Genomic DNA, 12,868 nt, shown 5'->3' on the forward strand with positions numbered 1-12,868 from the left:
ATAAGTCAATCTTTTCCTGCAGATTTTTCCGCTGAACACACCACCCCCTGCAGAACAAATCTTCCACTATTATTAACATTCGCAGGGCTGAGGCAGGGCTGTTCTTCAAAGCGCACCAGCAAGGGAGGTTTCTGCGCGTGTTCCCCATCCGCGAGCCTGGAGTCGCCCTTTCAAGACCCAGGAGGGGTACCTTGACCTGCTGGCTGACCAACTCCAAGGGGATGGCGAGTCCCCCGGAATCCAGCGCCCCAGGACCTGGGCAGCCCCACTCTGGACTGCGCCCCGACACAGTCAAGGCATCTATGCGCCTAGCGCATCTCCGGACCCACAGAGGCGCCCGGTAAAAAAGTGTCCTCCTCTCAGGGCTTGGCAGGGACCACCTCCCCGCAGCCCGAGAATTTGGGGCTCGCGTCCTTCAGTCCCTCCCTCCCGCCCTCTGCGGAATCCGATTCCGTTTCCTTCCCTCCCCGCCCTCAGACTCACGAAGCTTCCCGCTCCTTCCTCGGCGGCTCGGGCGCGGGGTCCCCTGTCCTCACCTGCGCACGGACGACCCGTGGAAGGCGACCGGCGGGGCCGCAGTGGCAGCCGGCGGCCAGCGCGCAGGAGGCTTCGGGCAGAGGAGGCGGAGCGGGGCGGGGCGGGGGCGGCGCAGCGCGACCGGGGACCGCCCCCTGGGCTGGCTCGAGGCCGAGCACCTCTTCACCTTCCCTCTTCTAGTTCGCTCCACCATGGCCTGAACCCAAAGTGCGAGGGGCAGGGGCGAGGCCTCGGCCCTCCCCGACCATCCGGCCGGGCCTACCTGGAGAAGAGGGGTAGGCGTTCACTGCCTGCCTGCCTCTTCCTCCCATGTCAAGGCCAAGAACATTTTGCTCTCTCTTTTAGTTCCCTCCAGCAACACCCCAAGCCTAAATGGAGAGGAAGTTGGGGGAAGGGCGGGACGGAAACGGAGCACTCCGTGGCTGGACACAGATCGGCCAGGTGCCCCATCTTTCTGTAGAGAAGAGGCCAGTAAACACCTGTAATGTTGGGGGTGACGTGAGTAGGCAAACTGATCCCTGGGCCACCTGGGCCAGGAGAGACGTTCCCTCTCAGATATTGTAGCAGACTGCTGTGGACATGCCCAGGGACATCCTCACTGCTCACTAAGCAGTGTTCTCCCATACCCCATTTTATATGGGTGTCTTTAGGCCAAAATTCAGGACAAGCACTGTCTGGAAGACGCCAAACAGGAAAGATAACAAAAATATAGCGATTCAAATGCCCCCAGAGTCTGTTTTTAATGCAGCAGCAGGCAGCCTCGTGGCCCCTCTGAGAGACCCCAAGGACTCTTGGAATGATCCCAGCAAGAGGCCTAAGCAGGCTTCTGTTGGACCATCCCTCCTTGTGGCTTCGGAATATTTGGAAGGAAGAGCTGAGTCCAAGCCTGTGTCCTGGGCCTGCCTGCCCTCTCCTGGAGAGAGAGCTAGGCCCGGTGTACCACTAGTTTCCTGTCCTTTGCAGGTGGGGCCAAACCAGAGATTTGAGATAAGAGGACCTGCAGAGAATGCCCCTGCTTTGAGACCTCTGAGCTCAGAGAGGAGGGCTCCAAGCTGTGTGTGTGTGTGTGTGTGCGCACGCGCACGTGAGTGTGTGTGTGTGTAAGCACAAGAACACCAGTCACTTGCCCTGAGTTGGATGGAAATGAGCTCTTGCTGGGAGATTTGTACACAGTCTGCATTGGGGGGTGTCAGATATTCCGTGAATGATTGCTGAATTACAGGATTTATTTGTTGTGAAAGCTGTAGGCCAATGAAAGGTAAGGCATACGACTGAGAGCTGAGGGACCCTCTGCACCCAGGGGGGCCTAAACCCTCAAAGAGCTGCTGGTGCGGCACCTAGAGCTGAAGTCAGTAACGTTGGCTCTAAGGAATGAACGGCTGACCTTAACATCCCCAGTGATTTCCCAGGAGCTGAGAAATGTTTTTGGGCCTCCAGGGCCTTGAAATGGAGTTGGTGCTAGTGTCTAAAAATAGCAGAGATCAGTTCGTATCACCAGCTTCCCTCTCTGCTTTCCTCAATCTACAGGCCTCGTAAGTGTGAGCAGCACCCTCCTTTGAGAGTCCTGTAGTCTCCAATTCTCCTTATATTTTTCCAGACTTACATGGAAACTCTCTGCTCCAGGCACTGTCTCAAAGTTCTTTGCAGCTCCCAGACTAGTCCCAGTCATTCAAAAGCATGTCTCCTTCAACCTTCCATGTGTAAGAACACACACCCACACTTCCCCATCAACCCTCCACATGGAGGAATAAACACACATACATATACATATATATGTACACAACCTTTATGGTTTTTCCTGATTATAAAATAATACAGATTTGCCTTACCAGACAAAAAACCACAGTAAAACAGCCTGGTTTGGGCACAGGAATATACCAAGAGATCTAAAGAAGAAAGAGACAATCCAATATCAGACTAATCGATATGGGATTTAGGATAACATAAAAAGGAGACTGAAAGAATTCGCTAACTGGTGTTGCAACTACTTGCTCACCATTTGGAAAAAATCCCAGTCACTCACCATACGCAAACAGAGATTTTAGGTAGATTAAAGGTTTAAATGTAAAAAAGGATTTAATATCCTAAGAAAACAGAGGAGAACATTTTTATGATCCTTGAGAAGGAACAGCTTCTTCTAGCATGAGATTAAAGCAGGACAGTAAAGTCAATCTTGCTTCCATAAAAACGTAAAACAATAGCACGGAAGAAGACATCCAAAAAGAAATAGGATAAATTGTGCGGAAATGCTTAAGAATGTGATAGCAAAGGGTGAAAAATCGTAATATTTACTGAGGTCATACAAATCTACAAAAAATGTGAATATCTAATATAGAAAAATGGACAAATGACATGCACTGGGCAATTTACAAAAGAAATTTAAATGGCCAATAAACATGACAAAGATACTTAATCTCATTACTTACTTCAAAGTTGCCAATTAAAACTTTGATGTCTTTAAACAAGATTTTTTTTTTTTTATCCCATCAGTTTAGCAAAGCTTAAAAAGATCTGTGGTGCTCTGTGTTGGAGCGGGTGTCGGGGAAACAGGCCCTCTTGAAGCCTCTGGGATGTGCCATGCCCTAGTTTTCTTCCCACCTCTCTAGATGCTCTCTGAATGCTTTTTGCTGACCTGAGCTCCTCTCCCAAGAGATTCTCAAGACTTAGTCCTGGGCCCTCTTTTCTCTTCACTCTGTGCTCTCTTCCTAGGTAATTTCATCCACGCCTATGGCTTCTGTTCCATTCTCAGAAGCCTCTCAAATGCACGTGTCCTGCTCAGGCTTCCCCTCTTGAGCTGTAGAGCTAGAGAATTGCCTGTTTGACTTCTTTTGGACGTCTTAAAGTCATCTCAGTTTACTACATTTCAAGATGAGCTCCTCACCCTCTCCCACCAAACCATCAACTCCTCCAGCAATTCTTGTCTCAGTGGATGGCCCACTCACTCATCCAGGTGAGCAAGGCAGAAACTGGAGAGTTATCTTTGGCAATCTTTCCCTCATTCATCATAATCAATGGGTCATTAATAACTGCTGATTTTTTTTTTTGGTGAGGAAGATTAGTCATGAGCTAACATCTGCTGCCAATCTTCCTCTTTTTGCTGAGGAAGACTGGCCCTGAGCTAACATCTCTGCCCATCTTCCTCCCCTTTATATGTGGGATGCCTGCCACAGCATGGCCTGACAAGCAGTGTGCAGGTCCACACTCAGGATCCGAACTGGCAAACCCCAGGCATCTGAAGGGGAACGCATGAACTTAACCACTGCGCCACCAGGCAAGCCCCTAATTACTGCTGATTTTAACCTCTTATTTAACTCTCCAATATGTACTCTCTCTCCACCGTCACCATAGTCTCATAGGTTTTCTCAATCTAGGTGCTATTTATATTTTGGGCCAGGTAATTCTTTGTTGTGGGAGCAGTCCTGTGTATTGTAGGTTGTTTATTTAGTAGCATCCCTGACCTTCACCCACTAAATGTCTGTAACATCCACCCACATGGTGTGACAACCAAAAATGTCTCCAGACGTGGCCGAGTGTCTTCTGATGGGTAAAATTTCCGTGGTTGAGAACGACTGGTCTAAGCTTCCATTCTCTCTCTCCTGGATGTTGGCAATGGCCTCATTTATCTCTCAGTGTCTACTTTCTCCCTTTCTGATCCATTTTTCCCACTGCCACTGACCTCATCTCTTCAAAGCAAATCTCAGTGTGTCAATACCCTCCTTAGCAAACTCTTCTGTACTACTCATTTCTCAATGGATACAGACTCGATCTCAACATGAGCTAGAAGGCCCTGCACTGTCTGGTCCCTGCTTCCCTTTCCAGTCTCTTTTAGCTCCATCCATTTTATGCCCTGAGGACACACCAGTCTTCTTTCTGTTTTTCAAATATGCTGTCTTTCCTCCTGCCACAGGGCCTTTGCACATAATTTCCTTTGCCTGTAGTGTTTCCCCCATCTTCTATCCTTCCCTAGTTAGCTCTTGTTTATACTTTCATTCTCAGCTCAGTCACTTCATTGATACCTCCCTACACTCCCCCATCTGGGTCACACATCCAACACGGTCGAGTCCCTCAGTTACATCCTTGTTCAACATGCATTCTTTTCCTTCACCTAGTGTTTGATTATGGTAATTGTTGAGCAAGTGACACCTGTTGCCTACTACCAGGAGCAGCAGTCCCAGGAGGTCAACCCACTGCATGGTTTGCAGGTGTCAAGGTTGCCAGGAAAGACATGACTCACAGGGGCACTCGATGGAACAACACTTTACTCACACAAAGAAGAAACAGAGCAAGATGAGCTTCAATAGCCAGTGTCGTGCCCTGTGGTCAGCAGCTCTTACCCCATGGCCGACACAGGGAGATGGCCTTCATGTACCCCTTCTGAGCTGCAGGAGAAGAACCCCATCCCCTCTCTTATGGGGTCTGGAATATAGAAAGCTGAGGGCCATTGGCCCATGAACTAAAGCAAAATAAGAAAGTACATGTCAAACCCAAACAGGGAAAGATATTCCAGAGCCAAAAGATATGCCTAACACAGATCATAAGAGCTCTTTATCTCTTTGTAAGGAAATGTTTTAGGCCCAGGGCCACTCTTATGCAACCATGCAGGGGGCAAGAAGCTGCACATGATTGTCTTTCCTAACCGTCCACCCTCAGACCCTTGCTTGGCTGCTGAAACAGCAGATAAAGCATATGAAATCTGATAGGACCATCATCCACCCTGACTATGGAGGCAGAGCTGGGTCTGACAGGCCTCTGAACAACCTGTATGGATGCCATTTTCTTGCAGAGACTCTTCGTCATTTTGAGACAGCACCTTACCAGGGTCACTAGGAGAACCAGACCTGGGAGGACGATCAGACATCCCTGGAGGATGGTTTTCAACCAGGAACCCCAAGTGCCTGGATTAAGCTAACTGATGAGGTCAAAAAATGAGTCTAGGGGGACTCCGGGTGTACTGCTCATAACCATCCCATCTGAGCATGGATCTTCTCCAGCTCAGTTTCTACTTTCCCTGAATCATTGATATATACACAGCAAGAAGTGCTGGCAATAACACAAACACCACGCTGCTCTGCCAGCAGGTAATCAAGGCCTGTTCTGAGGTCCATCATCATCTTGGCTAGTGAGGTTAGTGAGTTTTCTTGGTTTTAGAGGGCTTGAGGAAGGTCCAAGTCATTGTGCACTCACAAGGCCATCACATTGGGAGTGTAGACAAGAGGGACTTCAGTTTGGGTTTGCAATCCACCATTGTTAGAGCTTTCCACCTCTAGTCCCTGCTGTACTGATTTTAATCGGGGTGTTGTGTCAGGCACAGGCAGAGGCATCTGTAGGAATGAGAAAAGGAAAGATTAATGCTCCTGTCCCTCTCCCCCTCCAGGAGCCTCCTGAGGCCTCCACTTGTCCTGTGATGAGGGTGAAGATTGCTCTGGTACGGCTACTCAGGATGTCTGTCTCAGTCCCAAGGCTACAACTTCTGCAGAGACTTGTTGCCTCTGTTGTTGACCTGAAACTTTCAGCCTCTGGCATCCAATCCAGGAAGGGAGGGCACATTCTGAACAAACTTGTCATATCCTGTAATATTACCCACCTGTATCGAGGGATCAGAGTCCCTGTTGTGACCCGGGGGGAGGTGGCTGAAGGTAGCATTGCTTCCAGGTTTGAATCAGGAGGCCCTACTAGTGACGCCACTGTGACCCAGACCACAAACCACTCCTAGGGAATGCATTCCAGTGGGAAGTAAGAAGAAAACAAATGATTGAGTATACTTAGGTTGGGATTTCTCAGGCACAGTCTCATTAGGCAGCTGCCTGGTCCTCGCTCACCCCAAGCTCAGTATTTCCCAACAGTGTTGCAGTGCCCTGTTTCCCTTCCATTGGATTGCAGTGTTTAATGTCCAAATGGCTTTTGCTGAGTGGGGTTACCACCTGGTAAGTTGTCCTTCTTGATGGCCTTTGTGTAGTTGTTCCTCGAGCCACCCACTCCATTGTTCTACCACCCCATTCCTCTGGAGGTGATAGGGAGCAGAAGTCCGTCCTATGCCATGGGAGTGTGCCATTGCTGGGCAGCTTATGCAGTGTGTGCTGTGCCTTGATTGGGTTGTAATCCTGCTGGATATATGAACACATGGCAAAGGAGTTTTTCTAAAGCCACAGAAGTAGTTCTCATATCTGTATGACATACTAGAATGATGGAACATGGGTCCATGGTAATGAGGCACCACAGAAACCCAGGACTGGGGTCTAGTGGTCCAATGTGGTCAATTTGCCACACTCATGTGGGGCCGATGCCCCAGTTGGTGTGGTGTAGTTTGTCATGTTGCAAGACCTGGGCTTGCTGGCAGGAGTCATATGATTGTGTTGTGTCTTTGGCTTTCCTTTTTTCTTTCCTCAGCCTCTTTCCTTGGCCCAGTCTTGCATATGAGGTGGACTTCCATGTCACATTCTGTGGTGGACCCAACAGACAATCATGGTGATTTGTTGAGCCCATGTTAGGTCAGATTGCAAGTTCCATTCACGTTTCCTTTTGAATGGTCCTTTGCTATGGGTGTCAGCAAGCGTGACAAATAGGTCTCTTTTCTAATCCACAAGCTGCTGCCACAGTTCCTGTTCCCACACAGGGGAGACCTTAATAATCTAATCCTTAATCACCAGTCACTGGACCACCATGTGGCTAGCCAGTTTGCATCAGCCCGTGAATCTGTAAATATGTAGCAGGGATTTGCTGTTGGAGTGGCCTGCACAGCCATCGCTACTGCATGGAGTTCAGCTCCTTGTATACAGCATCCAGATGAGAATGTGCTGAGAGAAAGAGGGAGAGGGAGAGGGAGGTGTTGGCCTCAAGGCTCCTGATCAGAGCATCAGATGAGATCTCAGTCAAAAGGTGGCCATCCTTAGAGCAGATGGCCACAGGAGCCTACTGGACTCCACTAGCTTTGAGTTTCACAAATCTGTCTGTGAACCGAGCCATACCATCAGCTGGAACGTCTTTGAACCAAGGGCTACACTGAGCTAAGGGAGGGACAGGAGTGTTCTCTATGGGCTGTTCAGCCTCCTCCAGAAAAGCAGCTCCCTGAAATCCCACTACGGCTTGATCTTGGATGTAGCATTTCCATTTAATGGTGGAGTTTTGCTATGCTTGTCCTACTTTATTCGTAGAATCAATGAGTATCCATATGAGGGTGGGCAGCCCAGGTTGTTTGATCACATGGTGTTTCTGTGGTCAGGCATTCTGTTTCCATTAGGGCCCAATTGCAGGCTAGGTATTGCCATTTGAAGGGGGTGTATCTTGCAGCCATCTCTGGCAATATAGGTTTCCAAAACCTGAGGGGTCTATGCACCCCAGAAGCAGTCTCTTACAGCCACAGGCTCCGATCCTTTGGGTATGTTGTCAAAATGCATAGCTCCATAGGGCTGGCAAGCTCCGTTGGTCCTAATGACAGGGCCCACGCCTATGCATGTTGCATGGCTTATAGAGTTTGCTCTTGTTGGGGGTCCTACCCAAAAAAGGCCACCTTGTAGGTAGCTGTGACTAAAAGGGACAAAAGAATATCCAGGTGTGGTTCATGTTGTCTCCAATAGCCAAACAGGCCTACCAGCTGTGGAGCTTCTTTCCTGTTGGTGGGGGCTGCCAAGAACAGCAATTTTTGTTTGACTTCATCAGGAGTACTCCTCTGATTACCGACCTCGGTGGCTCCCAAGAACTGCATTTTTGAGCAGGTCCCTGGATCTGATCAGGGTTGACAGCCCATCCTAGGTGTCATATCTACGACCTTATATAGGGACTGGTCAATTTGTTTCATAGTCAGGCCAGCAATGAGGATGTCGTCAGTATAGCGGAAGACATGTACTTCTGGGGGTAATTGGGCTCATTGCAGAGCTAGTCCTATCACTGGTGGCACATTGCAGGGGGATTGAAGTTTCCACGCACAAGTACAGTAAAAGTAAACTGCGGGTTGTTCCATGTGAGCACAAATTGGTCCTCATCTTCAAACCACAAAGGGATTGAGGGGAAGGCACTAGCCAGATCAATAACAGGTATCAGTCTCCTGTGTGAGTGTCACTGCCTTGGTGATGGCAAAGATGTTGGGTACCACAGAGGCCAAGGGTGGCATCTTGGCATTCAATATGCAGTAGTCCAGTCTTAGCCTCCAAGCTCCTAAGGCCTTTTTTATGGGCCAGACTGGGCTGTTTAACTGTGACAGGGTGATGCCTAATGCTCCTGCCTGCAGCAAGTCCTGTGTCAACATGTAATATCTTTTCCTCTGCCCAGCATGCAGTACTGCTTGCATTGAATAACCTGTCAAGGCTGGGTAACTTAAGTGGTGGGCAGGAGTGGATGTACCTGCTGTATGGCTCGAATCCTTTGTTGTGAAAAGCATACCCCTTGAAGTGTCAGTGATGTTCTGTGTCACAAGCAGCCACAATGTCAATACTTACAATACACTCAGCAGTGGGAACCATGACCACCAGCACCTGAAATGGCCCAAGACACTCCACCCATAAGCGCATGAGCACCTGCCTGGCATGGGTCACAGTGTCATTCTTGAAGCCTTCTAATTTCATCAACTTACTCCTATCCCTGTGGGGGACTGGGAACATTATCATTTGGGCACTAATATCCAAGAGCCCTATAAAATCTGAGACTCCACATTCTCCCCTTTTCCTCTCATAGGAGCACAGGGCCACTGCTCCCCACCAGAGGCTGGCCCCATCACTAATAGTCTGTCTTGAAAGGAGTAAGGGCAAGATACATACAAAGAAGGTCTTTCTCCCTGTCTGACTCATCATGCTCACAGTCAGGACTGTCTTCTCCACTGTCTGGTCAGGCTTCAGGGAACCTTGGCCCCTCTGTGTCCCCACTTCCCCAAACTGTTTCAGGGACCCAGAGAGCTGCTCTGTGGGACAGGAGATCTTTCCAGGCCTGCGAGTTCTCCTCCTCTTGCTCTTTTATGGCTCTAACCAGAGCTTTAACTTCTAACTTAGAGGGACCCCCTTCAACTTTATAGCTTTGGCGGAGATCTTCCGGGGACTCATTAATTTCTGTTTCGTCTTTTCCCTGTTTCAATACCCAGAACGACCTTGCTCTGTGGGTCAGTCCTGCCCCCTCCTTCCTATTCCTCTAGCAACTTTTGAGTTCCCTTTTCGGCCCTTTGGGTGTGGCTTCCTATTCCTGGGCTTCAGTCATCTGGACCTGCTTGGTGGCAATGGCTGAGACCACTTTGCTATTTCCACTACAAAACGGGGTATTGTAGTGGAGTTTCTACATTGCCTCTCCCACTGTCATTCTTGGAGGTAGTAGGAGGGACAAGGGTCCTTCCACTGAGGAAGCCCTGGTCCTATGAAAATCTACAAGGCTGTCCAGGACAGGACTATGTGGTCCACATCCTGTCCAGGAGCAAGACTATAAAACCAAATGTCTATTGCCTTCACATGCAGGGCAGTTATGGCCTCACGGACAGTTTTCCAGGGGATCTCACTCTTAGAGAAGTCTCCACAGTAGGGATCACGGCCCTCAAGTTTCCTGCCACCCAGATCAAGATCAGCATGGATTTTTCTCTGTCTCTGTCTTGTTGGTTGTGCTGTTCAATGTTGACAAAAATACACTGCGGCAGACATCAGTGGTTAGCTTGTTTAGACTGTGCCATTCGGCCCAAGACATTTGGGTTTGCAATGTCCCTCAACAAACAGGTACGCTAAACAAGAGCATGGGATTCCCCTGGTTTCTGCCATATCTGTTTTTCAGTTTTCATATTTCACCGTCAGAAAAAGACCTCATTTCAACAGTTTCCTTTTCAGCAATGCCTACAATGATTTTGAAATGAGTGAAAACAGGTCTTGCTTGAGGTCTGCAAGGGACCTAGTTTGGGTAGAGCTCGCTGCCCATGGTCCCTGACCTCCCTTGCATGTCATCTGTGACCCCTGGTGTATAGGGTTCTCCAGAGAAACAGAAGCAAAAGGATATATTCATTCATTCATTCATTCATTCAGAGGAATTGACTCATGCAATTATGGAGGCTGAGAAATCCCACAATCCGCCATCTACAAGCTGGAGACTCAGGAAAGCTAGTGATATAGTTCCAGTCTGAGTTCAAAGTCCTGAGAACCAGGAGAACCAATAGGGTAAGTTCTAGTGCAAGACTGAAGGCCTGAGAACTAGGGCTCTGGTGGTTGTAATTCCAGTCTGAGTCTGGAGGCCTGCGAACTAGGAGCACCGATGGTGTATGTCCCTGTCCAAGGACAGGAGAAGATCAATGTCCCAGCTCAAGTAGTCCGACACAGAGAGCAAGTCCTCCCTTCCTCCACTTTTTATTCTATTCAGGCCCTCAACAAATTGGATGATTCCCACCCACACTGGGGAGGACAGTCTGCTTTACTCAGTTTACTGATTCAAATGCTAGTCTTTTCCAGAAACACCTTCACAGACACATCCAGAAATAATGTTTAAGCAGATAACCGAGCATCTCATGATCCAGTCAAAGTTGACACATAAAGTTAACCATCAAGCCTTGGATACTGTGGGAGCTCGAAGGTGGTTTGGGAAAGCCATGATGACCAGGAGCCACAGTATAGTTTCCTTGCTCTTTCTAGAACCCTCCTCCCACATCTCCATCCTCACTCATTGCTCCAGCTCATGCCTGTTGACAGGGAGACCGTCTACACCACACTTATCCTCATGTGGCCAGAGGAAAGCCAGCACCTTAGTTAGCCTGTCACCCTTGGGGAGCCATGCTATGCTAGGATGACTGAACTGATGAATCCTTGCACCTCCACCTGGCCATGGTGTGCTTTGTTGGTGCCCCTGCTTGCTGAGCCAAATTATCAAATGAGTGACATCTGTTGCCTACCACCAGGAGCAGCAATCCCAGGATGTCAACATACTGCATGGTTTTCAGGTGCCAAGAAAGATATGACTTGCACAGGCACTAGATGGAACAACACTTTACTCCCATAGAGAAGAGACAGAGCAAGATCAGCTTCACTAGTGAATGTCGGTCCGCCATGGCCAGGTTGCCCCACAGCTGACGCACCCACCTTGTGCTGCAGGTGAAGGATCTCGACTCCTCCCCCAACGGGATCTGAAATACAGAAAGCTGAGGGCAGACCTGAGGGCCATTGACTCGTGCTTAAGCAGAACAAAGAAGTACACATCAAACCCAAACAGGGAAAGGTATTCCAGAGCAAAGAAATATGGCCAATACAGGCTGAGGGTTCTTTATCTCTCTGTAAGGAAATTTTCCAGGCCTGGGGCTGCCCTTCTGTGCAGGAGACAAGAAGCCGCAGACAATTGCCTTTCCCAACAGGTGATTTCTGATTAGTCTGTCTCTGCCTACTAGACACTAAACCCCCTGTAAGTAGAAACCATGCAATTTTTACTTACTATTTTATTCTCAATGTCGAGCACAGTCGAGTACCTAGTGAACACTCAATCAATGTGTCGAATGAACAGGATGCTTTTTTACAGATTAAGGATATAAACTCTTTGACTATCTTATATAATACTTTCCCCCAGTTTCCCATTTAAGACTCAACATTTTTACAACCGACTTCCTATCTCTCTGACTGTATGTTGAGGCTGATAGTATCTGAGTTGAATAGAGGATATCTAATTGGAGATCGTTCATAGCTAACTAGAATGTAGACCAGAGGGGCAACCAGGTTATCCAAGAGAGTGCTAAGCTGGTTTTAGGAAACCTGGCTTGTAGTCTCCACTAATTGCCAGCAAATATGTGACCCTGGACACATCTCTAGACTTCTAGGATCCTCAGTGTTTTCATTTGTGAAATAAAGGCATTGGGTGGATCAGATTGCCTGTGATTCCATTATTTTTGACAACTCAAGGCTAAAGATGTTGGAGTTTTGGACAAGACTAGACATGACCAAGAGTAAAGGTCTAAGGGTAGAGCTCTGGGGTAGAAGTCAAACTGCCAGAGGTCATGAAGAGTGGATGAGGAGGAAAGGGAGCAGGTGCGTGTGTATGCGAGCACGGGCCCCAGGCAACCCTAATCCCTGCTCCCCTCCAAACAGTCCTCACCTCCACCACCACAGCCAAACTTAAGTTCTACTGAAATTCAACACCCATTTTTCTTAATATTCTTTGGTTTGTTAGCAAATTTAATAAAGCACAAAGAACAAATAATTTTTCTCTTAATTTAAGGTTTTGTAACATTTTCACAGGTGAAGTGTTGTAGACAAAGAAGATCATTTTCATCTGATTATTTTTAAAAATCTGTATTAGTCTGGGTTCTTCAGAGAAGTAGATACAATAGGGCATATATATATTAAGAGATTTATTATAAGGAATTGGCTCATCTGGCTACGGCAGCTGAAAAGTCCCA

At 48.2% G+C, this 12,868-nt stretch overlaps 1 protein-coding gene across 4 annotated transcripts in view; it reads right to left on the reverse strand.

Annotated features, from left to right (window-relative positions):
* ENTPD3 (ectonucleoside triphosphate diphosphohydrolase 3) overlaps positions 1-934 on the reverse strand; it is a 35,445-nt gene extending 34,511 nt beyond the window's left edge. The window contains exon 1 of one of the 4 annotated variants that reach the window (XM_001497906.5): positions 484-934. The gene's annotated coding sequence lies outside the window, so the exon portion shown is untranslated. The remainder of the gene's footprint in view (positions 1-483) is intronic. The other 3 variants (XM_014731766.3, XM_005600810.4, XM_070238912.1) reach the window with 3 other exon arrangements.
* Positions 935-12,868: the final 11,934 nt, after the last annotated feature.

Source organism: Equus caballus, chromosome 16 (genome assembly GCF_041296265.1).
Source record: "Equus caballus isolate H_3958 breed thoroughbred chromosome 16, TB-T2T, whole genome shotgun sequence".
Classification (NCBI taxonomy): Eukaryota; Metazoa; Chordata; class Mammalia; order Perissodactyla; family Equidae; genus Equus; species Equus caballus.